Source organism: Triturus cristatus, chromosome 7, assembly GCF_964204655.1.
Source record: "Triturus cristatus chromosome 7, aTriCri1.1, whole genome shotgun sequence".
Lineage (NCBI taxonomy): Eukaryota > Metazoa > Chordata > Amphibia > Caudata > Salamandridae > Triturus > Triturus cristatus.
Genome location: NC_140590.1, coordinates 772,279,885 through 772,305,159, shown reverse-complemented (window position 1 = coordinate 772,305,159; position 25,275 = coordinate 772,279,885).

Here is a 25,275-nt window from a genome sequence, read left to right as displayed (position 1 = left end):
CATGGAATGGAATGTCAGGAATATCATGTCATGGAATGAAATGTCATGTCAAGGAATGGAATGTCAGGAATGTCATCTCATGGAATAGAATTACAGGAATGTCATGTCAAGGAATGAAATGTCAGGAATGTCATGTCTTGGAATGCAATGTCAGGAATGTCATGTCATGGAATGGAATGTCATGAATGGAATGTCATGTCATGAATGTCAGCAATGTCATCAGTAATGTCAGGAATGTCATGTCATGGAATGTCATGTCATGGAATGGAATGTCATGGAATAGAATGTCAGGAATGTGAGGAATGTCTTGTCATAGAATGGAATGTCAGGAATGTCATGTCTTGGAATGCAATGTCACGAATATCATGTCATGGAATGGAATGTCATGAATGGAATGTCATGTCAGGAATCTCAGGAATGTCTTCAGGAATGTCAGGAATGTCGTGTCATGGAATGGAATGTCAAGAATATAATGTCATGAATGTCAGGAATGGAATGGAATGTTATGAATGTCATGAATGTCATGTCAGGAATGTCATGTCATGGAATGTCAGGAATGTCTTATCATGGAATGGAATGGCAGGAATGTCATGTCATGAATGTCAGGAATGTTGTAGAGTAGAATGTCAGGAATGTCATGTGATGGAATGGAATGTCAGGAATGTCATGTCAAGAATGGAATGTCAGGAATGTCATGTCTTGGAATGCAATGTCAGGAATGTCATGTCATGTCATTTATTTGTGTATTTTATATAGCGCGCATCTACCCCAACGGGGTGTCCCGGCGCTTCTGAGTGAAAGCAGAGTGATAGTCCTGGGGGGGTTAACAAAAGAGAAAAGTTTTTAGTGCCTTACGGAAGGGTAATTCTTCCTGGATCATCCTATTTGCGATCGGGAGTTCGTTCCAGAGAGTTGTGGCACAGACCTGGAAGGTTTTACCTCCAGAACGTGCTTTCCTGAATCTTGGTATGGAAAGCAGATGTTTTGAGTTGGAACGGAGGTTCCGAGAGTTACAGTAAGGACGGATACTAACAGAGAGGTAGGTCGATCCCCTACCCCTAGTTGCTCGATGGGCTAAGGTCATGGCTTTGAATGCAGCTCTTTGATGGATTGATGTCATGGAATGTCATGAACAGAATGTCATGTCATGAATATCAGGAATTGCATCAGAAATGTCAGGAATGTCTTGTTTTTGAAAGTCATGTCATGGAATGGAATGTCATGAAATGGAATGTCAGGAATGTCGTGTCATGGAATGGAATGTCAGGAATGTCATGTCAAGGAATGGAATGTCAGGAATATCATGTATTGGAATGCAATGTAAGGAATGTCATGTCATGGAATGGAGTGTCATGAATGGAATGTCATGTCATGAATGTCATCAGGAATGTCAGGAATGTCATGTCATGGAATGGAATATCATGAATGTCATGAGATGAATGTCAGGAATGTCATGGAATGGAATGGAATGTCATGAAATGCAATGTCAAATGTCATGGAATGGAATGTCAAGAATGTCAGGAATATCATCAGGAATATCAGGAATGACATGGAATGGAATGTCACGAATTTTATGAATATCATGGAATGGAATGTCAGGAATGTCATGGAATGGAATGTCAGGAATGTCATGTCATGGAATAGAATGTCAGGAATATCATGGAATGGAATATCAAGAACGTCATTGAATGAAATGTCAGGAATTTCTGGAATGTCACGTCATGGAATGGAATGTCATGTCAAGGAATGGAGTTTCAGGAATGTTATCTCATGGAATGGAATGTCAGGAATGTCATGTCAAGGAATTGAATGGTAGGAATGTCATGTCTTGGAATGCAATGTCAGGAATGTCATGTCATGGAATGGAATGTCATGAATGGAATGTCATGTCATGAATGTCAGCAATTTCATCAGGAATATCAGGAATTTCATGTCATTGAATGTCATGTCTTGGAATGGAAGGTCATGAATGTCATGGAATGAAATATCATGAAATGGAATATCAGGAATGTCAGGAATGTCATGTCAAGGAATGGAATGTCAGGAATGTCATGTCAAGAAATGGAATGTCAGGAATGTCATGTCTTGGAATGCAATGTCAGGAATGTCATGTAATGGAATGGAATGTCATACAAGTAGGCACAGTTGCGACGATTTACATGACGGTCTATCGGAATGCTTCAGTAGGAGACATATGGTATTAGTAATATCGGGAGGTTCCAAAGACTAAGGGCCATATGTAGGTACCTAAATACCGGTCGGTAACGGCCGAAAATCGGTAAATATCCCGTTACCGACCGGTATTTAGGCAATTGAGATGTAGGTGGCAGGATTTCAGGATTCGGTATGAATGTCAGGAATGTCATTAGGGATGTCAGGAATGTCATGTCATGGAATAGAATGTCAGGAATGTCATGTCATGGAATGGAATGTCAGGAATGTCATGGAATGGAATACCATGAATGTCATAGAATGGAATGTCAGGAATGTCATATCATGGAATGAAATGTCAGGATTGTAATGTCAAGGAATGGAATGTCAGGAATGTCATGCCTTGGAATGCAATGTCAGGAATGTCATGTCATGGAATGGAATGTCATGAATGTCATAAATGTCATGTCAGGAATGTCATCTCATGGAATGTCAAGAATGTCATGTCATGGAATGGAATGTCAGGAATGCCATGTCATGAATGTCAAGAATGTCATGGAATGGAATGCCAGGAATGTCATGAATATCATGGAACGGAATGTCATGAATGTCATGGAATGGAATGTCAGGAATGTCATGTCATGGAATGTCAGGAATATCATGGAATGGAATGTCATGGAATGGAATAGAATATCAGGAATGTCATATCTTGGAATGTAATGTCATAAATGTCATATCGCATGGAATGTCATGTCATGAATGTCAGGATTGTCATCAGGAATATCAGGAATGTCATGGAATGGAATGTCAGGAATGTCAGGAATATCATGGAATGGAATGTCAGGAATGTCATAGAATAGAATGTCAGGAATGTCATGTCATGGAATGGAATGTCATATCAAGGAATGGAATGTCAGGAATGTCATCTCATGGAATGGAATGTCAGGAATGTCATGTCAAGGAATGGAATGTCAGGAATGTCATGTCTTGGAATGCAATGTCATGAATGGAATGTCATGTCATGAATGTCAGCAATGTCATCAGGAATGTCAGGAATGTCATGTCATGGAATGTCATGTCATGTCATGGAATGTCATGGAATAGAATGTTAGGACTGTCAGGAATGTCTTGTCATAGATTAGAATGTCAGGAATGTCATGTCTTGGAATGCAATGTCATGAATATCATGTCATGGAATGTCATGAATGGAATGTCATGTCATGAATGTCGGGAATGTCATCAGGAATGTCAGGAATGTCATGTCATGGAATGGAATGTCAGGAATATAATGTCATGAATGTCAGGAATGTCATGGAATGGAATGGAATGTTATGAATGTCATGGAATTGAATGTCTCGAATGTCATGGAATGTCAGGAATATCATGTCATGAAATGGAATGTCATATCAGGAATGTCAGGAATGTCATGGCATGGAATATCAAGAACGTCATGGAATGGAATGTCAGGAATATCATGTCATGGAATGAAATGTCATGTCAAGGAATGGAATGTCAGGAATGTCATCTCTGGAATGGAATTACAGGAATGTCATGTCAAGGAATGAAATGTCAGGAATGTCATGTCTTGGAATGCAATGTCAGGAATGTCATGTCATGGAATGGAATGTCATGAATGGAATGTCATGTCATGAATGTCATCAATGTCATCAGGAATGTCAGGAATGTCATGTCATGGAATGTCATGTCATGGAATGTCATGTCATGGAATGGAATGTCATGGAATAGAATGTCAGGAATGTGAGGAATGTCTTGTCATAGAATGGAATGTCAGGAATGTCATGTCTTGGAATGCAATGTCACGAATATCATGTCATGGAATGGAATATTCATGAATGGAATGTCATGTCATGAATCTCAGGAATGTCTTCAGGAATGTCAGGAATGTCGTGTCATGGAATGGAATATCAGGAATATAATGTCATGAATGGCAGGAATGGAATGGAATGTTATGAATGTCATGAATGTCATGTCAGGAATGTCATGTCATGGAATGTCAGGAATGTCTTATCATGGAATGGAATGGCAGGAATGTCATGTCATGAATGTCAGGAATGTCGTAGAGTAGAATATCAGGAATGTCATGTGATGGAATGGAATGTCAGGAATGTCATGTCAAGAATGGAATGTCAGGAATGTCATGTCTTGGAATACAATGTCAGGAATGTCATGTCATGTCATTTATTTGTGTATTTTATATAGCGCGCAGCTACCCCAACGGGGTGTCCCGGCGCTTCTGAGTGAAAGCAGAGTGATAGTCCTGGGGGGGTTAACAAAAGAGAAAAGTTGTTAGTGCCTTACGGAAGGGTAATTCTTCCTGGATCATCCTAATTGCGATCGGGAGTTCGTTCCAGAGAGTTGTGGCACAGACCTGGAAGGTTTTACCTCCAGAACGTGCTTTCCTGAATCTTGGTATGGAAAGCAGATGTTGGGAGTTGGAACGGAGGTTCCAAGAGTTACAGTAAGGACGGATACTAACAGAGAGGTAGGCCGATCCCCTACCCCTAGTTGCTCGATGGGCTAAGGTCATGGCTTTGAATGCAGCTCTTTGATGGATTGATGTCATGGAATGTCATGAACAGAATGTCATGTCATGAATATCAGGAATGGCATCAGGAATGTCAGGAATGTCTTGTTTTTGAAAGTCATGTCATGGAATGGAATGTCATGAAATGGAATGTCAGGAATGTCGTGTCATGGAATGGAATGTCAGGAATGTCATGTCAAGGAATGGAATGTCAGGAATATCATGTATTGGAATGCAATGTCAGGAATGTCATGTCATGGAATGGAGTGTCATGAATGGAATGTCATGTCATGAATGTCATCAGGAATGTCAGGAATGTCATGTCATGGAATGGAATATCATGAATGTCATGTCATGAATGTCAGGAATGTCATGGAATGGAATGGAATGTCATGAAATGCAATGTCAAATGTCATGGAATGGAATGTCAGGAATGTCAGGAATGTCATCAGGAATATCAGGAATGACATGGAATGGAATGTCACAAATTTTATGAATATCATGGAATGGAATGTCAGGAATGTCATGGAATGGAATGTCAGGAATGTCATGTCATGGAATAGAATGTCAGGAATGTCATGGAATGGAATATCAAGAACGTCATTGAATGAAATGTCAGGAATTTCTGGAATGTCACGTCATGGAATGGAATGTCATGTCAAGGAATGGAGTTTCAGGAATGTTATCTCATGGAATGGAATGTCAGGAATGTCATGTCAAGGAATGGAATGTTAGGAATGTCATGTCTTGGAATGCAATGTCAGGAATGTCATGTCATGGAATGGAATGTCATGAATGGAATGTCATGTCATGAATGTCAGCAATTTCATCAGGAATATCAGGAATTTCATGTCATTGAATGTCATGTCTTGGAATGGAAGGTCATGAATGTCATGGAATGAAATATCATGATATGGAATATCAGGAATGTCAGGAATGTCATGTCATGGAATGGAATGTCAGGAATGTCATGTCAAGAAATGGAATGTCAGGAATGTCATGTCTTGGAATGCAATGTCAGGAATGTCATGTAATGGGATGGAATGTCATACAAGTAGGCACAGTTGCGACGACTTACATGACGGTCTATCGGAATGCTTCAGTAGGAGACATATGGTATTAGTAATATCGGGAGGTTCCAAAGACTAAGGGCCATATGTAGGTACCTAAATACCGGTCGGTAACGGACGAAAATCGGTAAATATCCCGTTACCGACCGGTATTTAGGCAATTGAGATGTAGGTGGCAGGATTTCAGGATTCAGTAATTTACAGAATCGGAATTTTAAGATATCGGTAAAATACCGATTCGGTAAATTACAGATTCCTGAAATCCTATGTAGGGGGCACTCAAGTGAGTGCATTTTTTGTTTCTGGATTCGTTATTTACCACCAACTACAAGTTGATGGTAAATGATGAATACCTTTGAAAAAGCAAGTTTGTGCTGTTTGGAAAGTGCCATGTGGCAGACATGCCACATGTGCACACATGCACGATTCAGGGGTGCAACAGGGTGTCAATGTGACACCCTGCCACCCATGATTATGCTCCCCCTATTACCGATTCGGTATTTACCGAATCGGTAATAGTGAATGGCTTGCCATTCATTCCTATGGGCCTCCAGGCCCATAGGAATGAATGGGAAGGGATGCATTATTACCGAATCAGTAATTACCGATTCATAAATACCGAATATTTCCGATTCGGTAATAATTACCGAATGTTTACCTACATTCTATTTACCGATTCATAAATACCGATTCAGTAAAATTCGGTATTTATGCATCGGTAAATAAAAATTATCTACATATGGCCCTAAGTGATTAATGCAACCACCCATTGTACCCAGAAATGATAAATCACATTGTTCCATAGAAACGATTAGTCTGTAAAATCAGTTGAAACTCAATGTGGAAAGTTGTATGCAAAACCCTAATAAAAAAATGTAAACAAAAAAAATTGAATGGAATTTCATGAATGTCATAAATATCATGTCAGGAATATCATAACATGGAATGTCAGGAATGTCAAGTCATGGAATGGAATGTCAGGAATGTCATGTCATGAATGTCAAGAATGTCATGGAATGGAATGTCAGGAATGTCATGGAATGGAATGTCAGGAATGGAATGTCAAGAATTTCATGAATGACATGGAATGGAATGTCATGGAATGGAATGTTATGAATGTCATGGAATGGAATGTCAGGAATGTCATGTCATGGAATGGAATGTCAGGAATGTCATGTAAAGGAATGCAATGTCAGGAATGTCATGTCAAGGAATGCAATGTCATGAATGGAATGTCATGTCATGAATGTCAGGAATGTCATCAGGAATGTCAGGAATGTCAAGTCATGGAATGGAATGTCAGTAATGTCATGTCATGAATGTCAAGAATGTCATGGAATGTCATGAATATCATGGAATAGAATGTCATGAATGTCAATGAATGGAATGTCAGAAAAGTCAGGAATGTCATGTCAAGGAATGGAATGTCAGGAATGTCATGTCTTGGAATGCAATGTCAGGAATATTATGTCATGGAATGGAATGTCATTAATGGAATGTCATGTCATGAATGTCAAGAATGTCATCAGGAGTGTCAGGAATGTTATGTCATGGAATGGAATGTCATGAATGGCATGGAATGGAATGTCATGAATATCAGGAATGTCATGTCATGAATTTCAAGAGTGTCATGTCATGGAATGTCAGGAATGTCATGTCATGGAATGTCATGAATGGAATGTCATGTCATGAATATCAGGAATGTCATGGAATGTCAGGAATGTCATGTCATGGAATGGAATATCATAAATTTCATGTCAGGAATGTCATGTCGTGGAGTGTCAGGAATATGTCATGGAATGGAATGTCAGGAATGTCATGTCATGAATGTCAGGAATGTCATGGAATGTAATGTCATGGAATGGCTGTCAGGAATGTAATGTCATGGAATGTAATGTCATGGAATGGAATGTCAGGAATGTCATGGAATATAATGTCAGGAATGTCATGTCCTGGAATGGAATGTCAGGAATGACATGTCTTGGAAAACATTGTCAGGAATGTCATATAATGGAATGGAATGTCATGAATGGAATGTCATGTCATGAATGTCAAAAGTGTCATCAGAAATGTCATGGAATGGAATATCAGGAATATCATGGAATGGAATGTCAGGAATGGAATGTCAGGAATGTCATGGAATGGTATGTAATGAAATGTCAGGAATATCATGTCAAGGAATGGAATGTCATGTCTTGGAATGCAATGTCAGGAATGTCATGTCATAGAATGGAATGTCATGAACGGAATGTCATGTCATGAATGTCAGGAATATCATCAGGAATGTCAAGAATATCATGGAATGGAATGTCAGGAATGTCATGGAATGGAATGTCATGAATGTCATGGAATGGAATGGAATGTCATGAATGTCATGGAATGGAATGTCAGGAATATCAGGAATATCATGGGATGGAATGTCATAAATGTCAGGACTGTCATTTCATGAATGTCAGAAATGTCATGGAATGGAATATCAGGAATGTCATGGAATGGAATATCAGGAATGTCAGGAATGTCATGGAATGTCATGAATGTCATGGAATGGAATATCAGGAATGTCATGGAATGGAATGTCAAGAATATCATGTCATGGAATGTCATGTCATGAATGTCAGGAATGTCATCAGGAATGTCAGGAATATCATGTCATGGAATAGAATGTCATGAATGTCATGGAATGGATTGTCATGAATGTCAGGAATGTCATGTCAGGAATATCAGGAGTGTCATGTCATGGAATGTCAGGAATGTCATGTCATGGAATGGAATGTCATAAATGTCATGTCATGAATGTCAGGAAAGTCATGTCATGGAATGTTAGGAATTTCATGTCATGGAATGGAATGTCAGGAATGTCATGGAATGGAATGTCAGGAATGTCATGGAATGGAATGTCAGGAATGTCATGAATGTCATTGAATGGAATATCAGAAATGGAATGTCATGAATGTCATGGAATTTCAGGAATGTGAGGAATGTCATGGCATGAATGTGAGGAATGTCATGTCATGGAATGGAATGTCAGGAATGGAATATCATGTCATGAATGTCAGGAATGTCATCAGGAATGTCAGGAATGTCACGTCATGGAATGTCAGGAATGTCATGTCATGGAATGGAATGTCAGGAATATCATGTCAGGAATGTCATGAACGTCATGGAATGGAATGTCAGGAATGTCATGGAATGGAATGTCATGGAATTTCAGGAATGTGAGGAATGTCATGTCATGAATATCAAGAATGTCATGGAAAGGAATGGAATGTCATGAATGTCACTGGGGTTGTCCAGGTAGAAGTTGAAGTTTCTGAGTAGGATATAATCGGTGGATGCTAGAGCCTGGGGTACGATGAGGTCTACGTTGGTGTAGGTGAAGAGCTGGCGGGGGCCTAGGAGACCTGTAGATGAGGGTGCTGCAAAGGGTGTTGTTGGTCTGGATCTGGAAGTAGAGGTGTTCCATGATTGTCATTTGGTCGTTTGAGTGCATGGTCAGTTGGAGCGTGTTCTTGTGGATGATGGCGATGCCTCCTCCTGGTCGGTCGGTGCAGTCCTTGCAGGTGATTTTGTCCTGGAATGGAATATCAGGAATGTCAGGAATGTCATGGAATGTCATGAATGTCATGGAATGGAATGTCAGGAATGTCATGGAATGGAATGTCATGTCATGGAATGGAATGTCAGGAATGGAATGTCATGTCATGAATGTCAGGAATGTCATCAGGAATGTCATGTCATGGAATGTCAGGAATGTCATGTCATGGAATGGAATGTCAGGAATGTCATGTCATGAATGTCATGGAATGGAATGTCAGGAATGTCATGGAATGGAATGTCATGGAATTTCTGGAATGTGAGGAATGTCATGTCATGAATATCAGGAATGTCATGGAAAGGAATGGAATGTCATGAATGTCACGGGTTGTCCAGGTAGAAGTTGAAGTTTCTGAGTAGGATATAATCGGTGGATGCTAGAGCCTGGGGTACGATAAGGTCTACGTTGGTGTAGGTGAAGAGCTGGCGGGGGCCTAGGAGACCTGTAGATGAGGGTGCTGCAAAGGGTGTTGTTGGTCTGGATCTGGAAGTAGAGGTGTTCCATGATTGTCATTCGGTCGTTTGAGTGCATGGTCAGTTGGAGCGTGTTCTTGTGGATGATGGCGATGCCTCCTCCTGGTCGGTCGGTGCAGTCCTTGCAGGGGATTTTGTCATGGTATGGAATATCAGGAATGTCAGGAATGTCATGGAATGTCATGAATGTCATGGAATGGAATGTCAGGAATGTCATGGAATGGAATGTCAAGAATGTCATGTCATGGAATGGAATATCATAAATTTCATGTCAGGAATGTCATGTCATGGAGTGTCAGGAATATATCATGGAATGGAATATCAGGAATGTCATGTCATGAATGTCAGGAATGTCATAGAATGGAATGTCATGGAATGGCTGTCAGGAATGTCATGTCATGGAAGGGAATGTCAGGAATGTCATGGAATGGAATGTCAGGAATGTCATGGAATATAATGTCAGGAATGTCATGTCCTGGAATGGAATGTCAGGAATGTCATGTCTTGGAAAACAATGTCAGGAATGTCATGTAATGGAATGGAATGTCATGAATGGAATGTCATGCCATGAATGTCAGAAGTGTCATCAGGAATGTCAGGAATGTCATGGAATGGAATAACAGGAATGTCATGGAATGGAATGTCAGGAATGGAATGTCAGGAATGTCATGGAATGTCATGGAATGAAATGTCAGGAATATCATGTCAAGGAATAGAATGTCATGTCTTGGAATGCAATGTCAGGAATGTCATGTCATGGAATGGAATGTCATGAACGGAATGTCATGTCATGAATGTCAGGAATGTCATCAGTAATGTCAGGAATATCATGGAATGGAATGTCAGGAATGTCATGGAATTGAATGTCATGATTGTCATGGAATGGAATGTCATTAATGTCATGGAATGGAATGTCATGAATGTCATGGAATGGAATGTCAGGAATATCAGGAATGTCAAGAGATGGAATGTCATAAATGTCAGGACTGTCATGTCATGAATGTCAGGAATGTCATTGAATGGAATATCAGGAATGTCATGGAATGGAATATCAGGAATGTCAGGAATGTCATGGAATGTCATGAATGTCATGTAATGGAATGTCAGGAATGTCATGGAATGGAATGTCAAGAACATCATGTCATGGAATGTCATGTCATGAATGTCAGGAATATCATCAGGAATGTCAGGAATATCATGTCATGGAATAGAATGTCATGAATGTCATGGAATGGATTGTCATGAATGTCAGGAATGTCATGTCATGAATATCAGGAGTGTCATGTCATGGAATGTCAGGAATGTCATGTCATGGAATGGAATGTCATAAATGTCATGTCATGAATGTCAAGAATGTCATGTCATGGAATGTTAGGAATTTCATGTCATGGAATGGAATGTCAGGAATGTCATGGAATGGAATGTCAGGATTGTCATGAATGTCATGGAATAGAATGTCATGAATGTCATGGAATGGAATGTCAGAAATGGAATATCATGAATGTCATGGAATTTCAGAAATGTGAGGAATGTCATGGCATGAATGTGAGGAATGTCATGGAATGGAATGGAATGTCATGGAATGGAATGTCATGAATGTCATGGAATGGAATGTCAGGAAACTCATGTCATGGACTGTCAGGGATTTCATGGAATGGAATGTCAGGAATGTCATGGAATAGAATGTCATGGAATTTCAGGAATGTGAGGAATGTCATATCATGAATATCAGGAATGTCATGGAAAGGAATGGAATGTCTTGAATGTCACTTGGGTTGTCCAGGTAGAAGTTGATGTTTCTGAGTAGGATATAATCGGTGGATGCTAGAGCCTGGGGTACGATGAGGTCTACGTTGGTGTAGGTGAAGAGCTGGCGGGGGCCTAGGAGACCTGTAGATGAGGGTGCTGCAAAGGGTGTTGTTGGTCTGGATCTGGAAGTAGAGGTGTTCCATGATTGTCATTTGGTCGTTTGAGTGCATGGTCAGTTGGAGCGTGTTCTTGTGGATGATGGCGATGCCTCCTCCTGGTCGGTCGGTGCAGTCCTTGCAGGTGATTTTGTCCTGGAATGGAATATCAGGAATGTCAGGAATGTCATGGAATGTCATGAATGTCATGGAATGGAATGTCAGGAATGTCATGGAATGGAATGTCATGTCATGGAATGGAATGTCAGGAATGGAATGTCATGTCATGAATGTCAGGAATGTCATCAGGAATGTCAGGAATGTCACGTCATGGAATGTCAGGAATGTCATGTCATGGAATGGAATGTCAGGAATGTCATGTCATGAATGTCATGAATGTCATGGAATGGAATGTCAGGAATGTCATGGAATGGAATGTCATGGAATTTCAGGAATGTGAGGAATGTCATGTCATGAATATCAGGAATGTCATGGAAAGGAATGGAATGTCATGAATGTCACTGGGTTTGTCTAGGTAGAAGTTGAAGTTTCTGAGTAGGATATAATCGGCGGATGCTAGAGCCTGGGGTACGATGAGGTCTACGTTGGTGTAGGTGAAGAGCTGGCGGGGGCCTAGGAGACCTGTAAATGAGGGTGCTGCAAAGGGTGTTGTTGATCTAGATCTGGAAGTGGAGGTGTTCCATGATTGTCATTCGGTCGTTTAAGTGCATGGTCAGTTGGAGCGTGTTCTTGTGGATGATGGCGATGCCTCCTCCTGGTCGGTCGGTGCAGTCCTTGCAGGGGATTTTGTCATGGAATGGAATATCAAGAATGTCAGGAATTTCATGGAATGTCATGAATGTCATGGAATGGAATGTCAGGAATGTCATGGAATGGAATGTCAAGAATGTCATGTCATGGAATGGAATATCATAAATTTCATGTCAGGAATGTCATGGAATATAATGTCAGGAATGTCATGTCCTGGAATGGAATGTCAGGAATGTCATGTCTTGGAAAACAATGTCAGGAATGTCATGTAATGGAATGGAATGTCATGAATGGAATGTCATGCCATGAATGTCAGAAGTGTCATCAGGAATGTCAGGAATGTCATGGAATGGAATAACAGGAATGTCATGGAATGGAATGTCAGGAATGGAATGTCAGGAATGTCATGGAATGTCATGGAATGAAATGTCAGGAATATCATGTCAAGGAATAGAATGTCATGTCTTGGAATGCAATGTCAGGAATGTCATGTCATGGAATGGAATGTCATGAACGGAATGTCATGTCATGAATGTCAGGAATGTCATCAGTAATGTCAGGAATATCATGGAATGGAATGTCAGGAATGTCATGGAATTGAATGTCATGATTGTCATGGAATGGAATGTCATTAATGTCATGGAATGGAATGTCATGAATGTCATGGAATGGAATGTCAGGAATATCAGGAATGTCAAGAGATGGAATGTCATAAATGTCAGGACTGTCATGTCATGAATGTCAGGAATGTCATTGAATGGAATATCAGGAATGTCATGGAATGGAATATCAGGAATGTCAGGAATGTCATGGAATGTCATGAATGTCATGTAATGGAATGTCAGGAATGTCATGGAATGGAATGTCAAGAACATCATGTCATGGAATGTCATGTCATGAATGTCAGGAATATCATCAGGAATGTCAGGAATATCATGTCATGGAATAGAATGTCATGAATGTCATGGAATGGATTGTCATGAATGTCAGGAATGTCATGTCATGAATATCAGGAGTGTCATGTCATGGAATGTCAGGAATGTCATGTCATGGAATGGAATGTCATAAATGTCATGTCATGAATGTCAAGAATGTCATGTCATGGAATGTTAGGAATTTCATGTCATGGAATGGAATGTCAGGAATGTCATGGAATGGAATGTCAGGATTGTCATGAATGTCATGGAATAGAATGTCATGAATGTCATGGAATGGAATGTCAGAAATGGAATATCATGAATGTCATGGAATTTCAGAAATGTGAGGAATGTCATGGCATGAATGTGAGGAATGTCATGGAATGGAATGGAATGTCATGGAATGGAATGTCATGAATGTCATGGAATGGAATGTCAGGAAACTCATGTCATGGACTGTCAGGGATTTCATGGAATGGAATGTCAGGAATGTCATGGAATAGAATGTCATGGAATTTCAGGAATGTGAGGAATGTCATATCATGAATATCAGGAATGTCATGGAAAGGAATGGAATGTCTTGAATGTCACTTGGGTTGTCCAGGTAGAAGTTGATGTTTCTGAGTAGGATATAATCGGTGGATGCTAGAGCCTGGGGTACGATGAGGTCTACGTTGGTGTAGGTGAAGAGCTGGCGGGGGCCTAGGAGACCTGTAGATGAGGGTGCTGCAAAGGGTGTTGTTGGTCTGGATCTGGAAGTAGAGGTGTTCCATGATTGTCATTTGGTCGTTTGAGTGCATGGTCAGTTGGAGCGTGTTCTTGTGGATGATGGCGATGCCTCCTCCTGGTCGGTCGGTGCAGTCCTTGCAGGTGATTTTGTCCTGGAATGGAATATCAGGAATGTCAGGAATGTCATGGAATGTCATGAATGTCATGGAATGGAATGTCAGGAATGTCATGGAATGGAATGTCATGTCATGGAATGGAATGTCAGGAATGGAATGTCATGTCATGAATGTCAGGAATGTCATCAGGAATGTCAGGAATGTCACGTCATGGAATGTCAGGAATGTCATGTCATGGAATGGAATGTCAGGAATGTCATGTCATGAATGTCATGAATGTCATGGAATGGAATGTCAGGAATGTCATGGAATGGAATGTCATGGAATTTCAGGAATGTGAGGAATGTCATGTCATGAATATCAGGAATGTCATGGAAAGGAATGGAATGTCATGAATGTCACTGGGTTTGTCTAGGTAGAAGTTGAAGTTTCTGAGTAGGATATAATCGGCGGATGCTAGAGCCTGGGGTACGATGAGGTCTACGTTGGTGTAGGTGAAGAGCTGGCGGGGGCCTAGGAGACCTGTAAATGAGGGTGCTGCAAAGGGTGTTGTTGATCTAGATCTGGAAGTGGAGGTGTTCCATGATTGTCATTCGGTCGTTTAAGTGCATGGTCAGTTGGAGCGTGTTCTTGTGGATGATGGCGATGCCTCCTCCTGGTCGGTCGGTGCAGTCCTTGCAGGGGATTTTGTCATGGAATGGAATATCAAGAATGTCAGGAATTTCATGGAATGTCATGAATGTCATGGAATGGAATGTCAGGAATGTCATGGAATGGAATGTCAAGAATGTCATGTCATGGAATGGAATATCATAAATTTCATGTCAGGAATGTCATGTCATGGAGTGTCAGGAATATATCATGGAATGGAATATCAGGAATGTCATGTCATGAATGTCAGGAATGTCATAGAATGGAATGTCATGGAATGGCTGTCAGGAATGTCATGTCATGGAAGGGAATGTCAGGAATGTCATGGAATGGAATGTCAGGAATGTCATGGAATATAATGTCAGGAATGTCATGTCCTGGAATGGAATGTCAGGAATGGCATGTCTTGGAAAACAATGTCAGGAATGTCATGTAATGGAATGGAATGTCATGAATGGAATGTCATGCCATGAATGTCAGAAGTGTCATCAGGAATGTCAGGAATGTCATGGAATGGAATAACAGGAATGTCATGGAATGGAATGGAATGTCAGGAATGTCATGGAATGAAATGTCAGGAATGTCATGGAATGAAATGTCAAGAATATCATGTCAAGGAATAGAATGTCATGTCTTGGAATGCAATGTCAGGAATGTCATGTCATGGAATGGAATGTCATGAACGGAATGTCATGTCATGAATGTCAGGAATGTCATCAGGAATGTCAGGAATGTCAAGTCATGAATATCAGGAGTGTCATGTCATGGAATGTCAGGAATGTCATGTCATGGAATGGAATGTCATAAATGTCATGTCATGAATGTCAAGAATGTCATGTCATGGAATGTTAGGAATTTCATGTCATGGAATGGAATGTCAGGAATGTCATGGAATGGAATGTCAGGATTGTCATGAATGTCATGGAATAGAATGTCATGAATGTCATGGAATGGAATGTCAGAAATGGAATATCATGAATGTCATGGAATTTCAGGAATGTGAGGAATGTCATGGCATGAATGTGAGGAATGTCATGGAATGGAATGGAATGTCATGGAATGGAATGTCATGAATGTCATGGAATGGAATGTCAGGAAACTCATGTCATGGACTGTCAGGGATTTCATGGAATGGAATGTCAGGAATGTCATGGAATAGAATGTCATGGAATTTCAGGAATGTGAGGAATGTCATATCATGAATATCAGGAATGTCATGGAAAGGAATGGAATGTCTTGAATGTCACTTGGGTTGTCCAGGTAGAAGTTGATGTTTCTGAGTAGGATATAATCGGTGGATGCTAGAGCCTGGGGTACGATGAGGTCTACGTTGGTGTAGGTGAAGAGCTGGCGGGGGCCTAGGAGACCTGTAGATGAGGGTGCTGCAAAGGGTGTTGTTGGTCTGGATCTGGAAGTAGAGGTGTTCCATGATTGTCATTTGGTCGTTTGAGTGCATGGTCAGTTGGAGCGTGTTCTTGTGGATGATGGCGATGCCTCCTCCTGGTCGGTCGGAGCAGTCCTTGCAGGTGATTTTGTCCTGGAATGGAATATCAGGAATGTCAGGAATGTCATGGAATGTCATGAATGTCATGGAATGGAATGTCAGGAATGTCATGGAATGGAATGTCATGTCATGGAATGGAATGTCAGGAATGGAATGTCATGTCATGAATGTCAGGAATGTCATCAGGAATGTCAGGAATGTCACGTCATGGAATGTCAGGATTGTCATGTCATGGAATGGAATGTCAGGAATGTCATGTCATGAATGTCATGAATGTCATGGAATGGAATGTCAGGAATGTCATGGAATGGAATGTCATGGAATTTCAGGAATGTGAGGAATGTCATGTCATGAATATCAGGAATGTCATGGAAAGGAATGGAATGTCATGAATGTCACTGGGTTTGTCTAGGTAGAAGTTGAAGTTTCTGAGTAGGATATAATCGGCGGATGCTAGAGCCTGGGGTACGATGAGGTCTACGTTGGTGTAGGTGAAGAGCTGGCGGGGGCCTAGGAGACCTGTAAATGAGGGTGCTGCAAAGGGTGTTGTTGATCTAGATCTGGAAGTGGAGGTGTTCCATGATTGTCATTCGGTCGTTTAAGTGCATGGTCAGTTGGAGCGTGTTCTTGTGGATGATGGCGATGCCTCCTCCTGGTCGGTCGGTGCAGTCCTTGCAGGGGATTTTGTCATGGAATGGAATATCAAGAATGTCAGGAATTTCATGGAATGTCATGAATGTCATGGAATGGAATGTCAGGAATGTCATGGAATGGAATGTCAAGAATGTCATGTCATGGAATGGAATATCATAAATTTCATGTCAGGAATGTCATGTCATGGAGTGTCAGGAATATATCATGGAATGGAATATCAGGAATGTCATGTCATGAATGTCAGGAATGTCATAGAATGGAATGTCATGGAATGGCTGTCAGGAATGTCATGTCATGGAAGGGAATGTCAGGAATGTCATGGAATGGAATGTCAGGAATGTCATGGAATATAATGTCAGGAATGTCATGTCCTGGAATGGAATGTCAGGAATGGCATGTCTTGGAAAACAATGTCAGGAATGTCATGTAATGGAATGGAATGTCATGAATGGAATGTCATGCCATGAATGTCAGAAGTGTCATCAGGAATGTCAGGAATGTCATGGAATGGAATAACAGGAATGTCATGGAATGGAATGGAATGTCAGGAATGTCATGGAATGAAATGTCAGGAATGTCATGGAATGAAATGTCAGGAATATCATGTCAAGGAATAGAATGTCATGTCTTGGAATGCAATGTCAGGAATGTCATGTCATGGAATGGAATGTCATGAACGGAATGTCATGTCATGAATGTCAGGAATGTCATCAGGAATGTCAGGAATATCATGGAATGGAATGCCAGGAATGTCATGGAATTGAATGTCATGATTGTCATGGAATGGAATGTCATTAATGTCATGGAATGGAATGTCATGAATGTCATGGAATGGAATGTCAGGAATATCAGGAATGTCAAGAGATGGAATGTCATAAATGTCAGGACTGTCATGTCATGAATGTCAGGAATGTCATGGAATGGAATATCAGGAATGTCATGGAATGGAATATCAGGAATGTCAGGAATGTCATAGAATGTCATGAATGTCATGGAATGGAATGTCAGGAATGTCATGGAATGTCATGTCATGAATGTCAGGAATGTCATCAGGAATGTCAGGAATATCATGTCATGGAATAGAATGTCATGAATGTCATGGAATGGATTGTCATGAATGTCAGGAATGTCATGTCATGGAATGGAATGTCATAAATGTCATGTCATGAATGCCAAGAATGTCATGTCATGGAATGTTAGGAATTTCATGTCATGGAATGAAATGTCAGGAATGTCATGGAATGGAATGTCATGAATGTCATGGAATGGAATGTCATGAATGTCATGGAATGGAATGTCAGAAATGGAATGTCATGAATGTCATGGAATTTCAGGAATGTGAGGAATGTCATGGCATGAATGTGAGGAATATCATGGAATGGAATGTCATGAATGTCATGGAATGGAATGTCAGGAAACTCATGTCATGGACTGTCAGGGATGTCATGGAATGGAATGTCAGGAATGTCATGGAATAGAATGTCATGGAATTTCAGGAATGTGAGGAATGTCATATCATGAATATCAGGAATGTCATGGAAAGGAATGGAATGTCATGAATGACACTGGGGTTGTCCAGGTAGAAGTTGAAGTTTCTGAGTAGGATATAATCGGTGGATGCTAGAGCCTGGGGTACGATGAGGTCTACGTTGGTGTAGGTGAAGAGCTGGCGGGGGCCTAGGAGACCTGTATATGAGGGTGCTGCAAAGGGTGTTGTTGGTCTGGACTCGGAAGTAGAGGTGTTCCATGATTGTCATTTGGTCGTTTGAGTGCATGGTCAGTTGGAGCGTGTTCTTGTGGATGATGGCGATGCCTCCTCCTGGTCGGTCGGTGCAGTCCTTGCAGGTGATTTTGTCCTGGAATGGAATATCAGGAATGTCAGGAATGTCATGGAATGTCATGAATGTCATGGAATGGAATGTCAGGAATGTCATGGAATGGAATGTCATGTCATGGAATGGAATGTCAGGAATGGAATGTCATGTCATGAATGTCAGGAATGTCGTCAGGAATATCATGTCATGGAATAGAATGTCATGAATGTCATGGAATGGATTGTCATGAATGTCAGGAATGTCATGTCATGAATATCAGGAGTGTCATGTCATGGAATGTCAGGGAATGGAATGTCATAAATGTCATGTCAAGAATGTCATGTCATGGAATGTTAGGAATTTCATGTCATGGAATGGAATGTCAGGAATGTCATGGAATGGAATGTCAGGAATGTCATGAATGTCATAGAATGGAATGTCATGGAATGGAATGTCAGAAATGGAATATCATGAATGTCATGGAATTTCAGGAATGTGAGGAATGTCATGGCATGAATGTGAGGAATGTCATGGAATGGAATTGAATGTCATGGAATGGAATGTCAGGAATTTCATGGAATGGAATGTCAGGAAACTCATGTCATGGACTGTCAGGAATGTCATGGAATAGAATGTCATGGAATTTCAGGAATGTGAGGAATGTCATATCATGAATATCAGGAATGTCATAGAAAGGAATGGAATGTCATGAATGTCACTGGGGTTGTCCAGGTAGAAGTTGAAGTTTCTGAGTAGGATATAATCGGTGGATGCTAGAGCCTGGGGTACGATGAGGTCTACGTTGGTGTAGGTGAAGAGCTGGCGGGGGCCTAGGAGACCTGTAGATGAGGGTGCTGCAAAGGGTGTTGTTGGTCTGGATCTGGAAGTAGAGGTGTTCCATGATTGTCATTTGGTCGTTTGAGTGCATGGTCAGTTGGAGCGTGTTCTTGTGGATGATGGCAATGCCTCCTCCTGGTCGGTCGGTGCAGTCCTTGCAGGTGATTTTGTCCTGGAATGGAATATCAGGAATGTCAGGAATGTCATGGAATGTCATGAATGTCATGGAATGGAATGTCAGGAATGTCATGGAATGGAATGTCATGTCATGGAATGGAATGTCAGGAATGGAATGTCATGTCATGAATGTCAGGAATGTCACGTCATGGAATGTCAGGAATGTCATGTCATGGAATGGAATATCAGGAATGTCATGTCATGAATGTCATGAATGTCATGGAATGGAATGTCAGGAATGTCATGGAATGGAATGTCATGGAATTTCAGGAATGTGAGGAATGTCATGTCATGAATATCAGGAATGTCATGGAAAGGAATGGAATGTCATGAATGTCACTGGGTTTGTCTAGGTAGAAGTTGAAGTTTCTGAGTAGGATATAATCGGTGGATGCTAGAGCCTGGGGTACGATGAGGTCTACGTTGGTGTAGGTGAAGAGCTGGCGGGGGCCTAGGAGACCTGTAAATGAGGGTGCTGCAAAGGGTGTTGTTGATCTGGATCTGGAAGTGGAGGTGTTCCATGATTGTCATTCGGTCGTTTGAGTGCATGGTCAGTTGGAGCGTGTTCTTGTGGATGATGGCGATGCCTCCTCCTGGTCGGTCGGTGCAGTCCTTGCAGGGGATTTTGTCATGGAATGGAATATCAGGAATGTCAGGAATGTCATGGAATGTCATGAATGTCATGGAATGTAATGTCAGGAATGTCATGTCCTGGAATGGAATGTCAGGAATGTCATGTCTTGGAAAACATTGTTAGGAATGTCATATAATGGAATGGAATGTCATGAATGGAATGTCATGTCATGAATGTCAAAAGTGTCATCAGGAATGTCATGGAATGGAATATCAGGAATATCATGGAATGGAATGTCAGGAATGGCATGTCAGGATGGTAATGGAATGGTATGGAATGAAATGTCAGGAATATCATGTCAAGGAATGGAATGTCATGTCTTGGAATGCAATGTCAGAATGTCATGTCATAGAATGGAATGTCATGAACGGAATGTCATGTCATGAATGTCAGGAATGTCATCAGGAATGTCAGGAATATCATGGAATGGAATGTCAGGATCGTCATGGAATGGAATGTCATGAATGTCATGGAATGGAATGGAATGTCATGAATGTCATGCAATGGAATGTCATGAATGTCATGGAATGGAATGTCAGGAATATCAAGAATATCATGGGATGGAATGTCATAAATGTCAGGACTGTCATTTCATGAATGTCAGAAATGTCATGGAATGGCATATCAGGAATGTCATGGAGTGGAATATCAGGAATGTCAGGAATATCATGGAATGTCATGAATGTCATGGAATGGAATGTCAGGAATGTCATGGAATGGAATGTCAAGAATATCATGTCATGGAATGTCATGTCATGAATGTCAGGAATGTCATCAGGAATGTCAGGAATATCATGTCATGGAATAGAATGTCATGAATGTCATGGAATGGATTGTCATGAATGTCAGGAATGTCATGTCATGAATATCAGGAGTGTCATGTCATGGAATGTCATGTCATGGAATGGAATGTCATAAATGTCATGTCATGAATGTTAGGAATTTCATGTCATGGAATGGAATGTCAGGAATGTCATGGAATGGAATGTCAGGAATGTCATGGAATGGAATGTCAGGAATGTCATGAATGTCATGGAATGGAATATCAGAAATGGAATGTCATGAATGTCATGGAATTTCAGGAATGTGAGGAATGTCATGGCATGAATGTGAGGAATGTCATGGAATGGAATGGAATGTCATGGAATGGAATGTCATGAATATCATGGAATGGAATGTCAGGAAACTCATGTTATGGACTGTCAGGGATGTCATGGAATGGAATGACAAATGTCATGTCAGGAATGTCACGTCATGGAATGTCAGGAATGTCATGTCATGGAATGGAATGTCAGGAATGTCATGTCATGAATGTCATGAATGTCATGGAATGGAATGTCAGGAATGTCATGGAATGGAATGTCATGGAATTTCAGGAATGTGAGGAATGTCATGTCATGAATATCAGGAATGTCATGGAAAGGAATGGAATGTCATGAATGTCACTGGGGTTGTCCAGGTAGAAGTTGAAGTTTCTGAGTAGGATATAATCGGTGGATGCTAGAGCCTGGGGTACGATGAGGTCTACGTTGGTGTAGGTGAAGAGCTGGCGGGGGCCTAGGAGACCTGTAGATGAGGGTGCTGCAAAGGGTGTTGTTGGTCTGGATCTGGAAGTAGAGGTGTTCCATGATTGTCATTTGGTCGTTTGAGTGCATGGTCAGTTGGAGCGTGTTCTTGTGGATGATGGCGATGCCTCCTCCTGGTCGGTCGGTGCAGTCCTTGTAGGTGATTTTGTCCTGGAATGGAATATCAGGAATGTCAGGAATGTCATGGAATGTCATGAATGTCATGGAATGGAATGTCAGGAATGTCATGGAATGGAATGTCATGTCATGGAATGGAATGTCAGGAATGGAATGTCATGTCATGAATGTCAGGAATGTCATCAGGAATGTCAGGAATGTCACGTCATGGAATGTCAGGAATGTCATGTCATGGAATGGAATGTCAGGAATGTCATGTCATGAATGTCATGAATGTCATGGAATGGAATGTCAGGAATGTCATGGAATGGAATGTCATGGAATTTCTGGAATGTCAGGAATGTCATGTCATGAATATCAGGAATGTCATGGAAAGGAATGGAATGTCATGAATGTCACTGGGTTTGTCTAGGTAGAAGTTGAAGTTTCTGAGTAGGATATAATCGGTGGATGCTAGAGCCTGGGGTACGATGAGGTCTACGTTGGTGTAGGTGAAGAGCTGGCGGAGGCCTAGGAGACCTGTAAATGAGGGTGCTGCAAAGGGTGTTGTTGATCTGGATCTGGAAGTGGAGGTGTTCCATGATTGTCATTCGGTCGTTTGAGTGCATGGTCAGTTGGAGCGTGTTCTTGTGGATGATGGCGATGCCTCCTCCTGGTCGGTCGGTGCAGTCCTTGCAGGGGATTTTTTCATGGAATGGAATATCAGGAATGTCAGGAATGTCATGGAATGTCATGAATGTCATGGAATGGAATGTCAGGAATGTCATGGAATGGAATGTCAAGAATGTCATGTCATGGAATGGAATATCATAAATTTCATGTCAGGAATGTCATGTCATGGAGTGTCAGGAATATATCATGGAATGGAATATCAGGAATGTCATGTCATGAATGTCAGGAATGTCATAGAATGGAATGTCATGGAATGGCTGTCAGGAATGTCATGTCATGGAAGGGAATGTCAGGAATGTCATGGAATGGAATGTCAGGAATGTCATGGAATATAATGTCAGGAATGTCATGTCCTGGAATGGAATGTCAGGAATGTCATGTCTTGGAAAACAATGTCAGGAATGTCATGTAATGGAATGGAATGTCATGAATGGAATGTCATGCCATGAATGTCAGAAGTGTCATCAGGAATGTCAGGAATGTCATGGAATTGAATAACAGGAATGTCATGGAATGGAATGTCAGGAATGGAATGTCAGGAATGTCATGGAATGTCATGGAATAAAATGTCAGGAATATCATGTCAAGGAATAGAATGTCATGTCTTGGAATGCAATGTCAGGAATGTCATGTCATGGAATGGAATGTCATGAACGGAATGTCATGTCATGAATGTCAGGAATGTCATCAGTAATGTCAGGAATATCATGGAATGGAATGTCAGGAATGTCATGGAATTGAATGTCATGATTGTCATGGAATGGAATGTCCTTAATGTCATGGAATGGAATGTCATGAATCTCATGGAATGGAATGTCAGGAATATCAGGAATGTCAAGAGATGGAATGTCATAAATGTCAGGACTGTCATGTCATGAATGTCAGGAATGTCATGGAATGGAATATCAAGAATGTCATGGAATGGAATATCAGGAATGTCATGAATGTCATGAAATGTCATGAATGTCATGGAATGGAATGTCAGGAATGTCATGGAATGGAATGTCAAGAACATCATGTCATGGAATGTCATGTCATGAATGTCAGGAATGTCATCAGGAATGTCAGGAATATCATGTCATGGAATAGAATGTCATGAATGTCATGGAATGGATTGTCATGAATGTCAGGAATGTCATGTCATGAATATCAGGAGTGTCATGTCATGGAATGTCAGGAATGTCATGTCATGGAATGGAATGTCATAAATGTCATGTCATGAATGTCAAGAATGTCATGTCATGGAATGTTAGGAATTTCATGTCATGGAATGTCAGGAATGTCATGGAATGGAATGTCAGGATTGTCATGAATGTCATGGAATGGAATGTCTATGAATGTCATGGAATGGAATGTCAGAAATGGAATATCATGAATGTCATGGAATTTCAGGAATGTGAGGAATGCCATGGCATGAATGTGAGGAATGTCATGGAATGGAATGGAATGTCATGGAATGGAATGTCATGAATGTCATGGAATGGAATGTCAGGAAACTCATGTCATGGACTGTCAGGGATTTCATGGAATGGAATGTCAGGAATGTCATGGAATAGAATGTCATGGAATTTCAGGAATGTGAGGAATGTCATATCATGAATATCAAGAATGTCATGGAAAGGAATGGAATGTCATGAATGTCACTGGGGTTGTCCAGGTAGAAGTTGAAGTTTCTGAGTAGGATATAATCGGTGGATGCTAGAGCCTGGGGTACGATGAGGTCTACGTTGGTGTAGGTGAAGAGCTGGCGGGGGCCTAGGAGACCTGTAGATGAGGGTGCTGCAAAGGGTGTTGTTGGTCTGGATCTGGAAGTAGAGGTGTTCCATGATTGTCATTTGGTCGTTTGAGTGCATGGTCAGTTGGAGCGTGTTCTTGTGGATGATGGCGATGCCTCCTCCTGGTCGGTCGGTGCAGTCCTTGCAGGTGATTTTGTCCTGGAATGGAATATCAGGAATGTCAGGAATGTCATGGAATGTCATGAATGTCATGGAATGGAATGTCAGGAATGTCATGGAATGGAATGTCATGTCATGGAATGGAATGTCAGGAATGGAATGTCATGTCATGAATGTCAGGAATGTCATCAGGAATGTCAGGAATGTCACGTCATGGAATGTCAGGAATGTCATGTCATGGAATGGAATGTCAGGAATGTCATGTCATGAATGTCATGAATGTCAGGAAATGGAATGTCAGGAATGTCATCAGGAATGTCAGGAATGTCACGTCATGGAATGTCAGGAATGTCATGTCATGGAATGGAATGTCAGGAATGTCATGTCATGAATGTCAGGAAATGGAATGTCAGGAATGTCGTGGAATGGAATGTCATGGAATTTCAAGAATGTGAGGAATGTC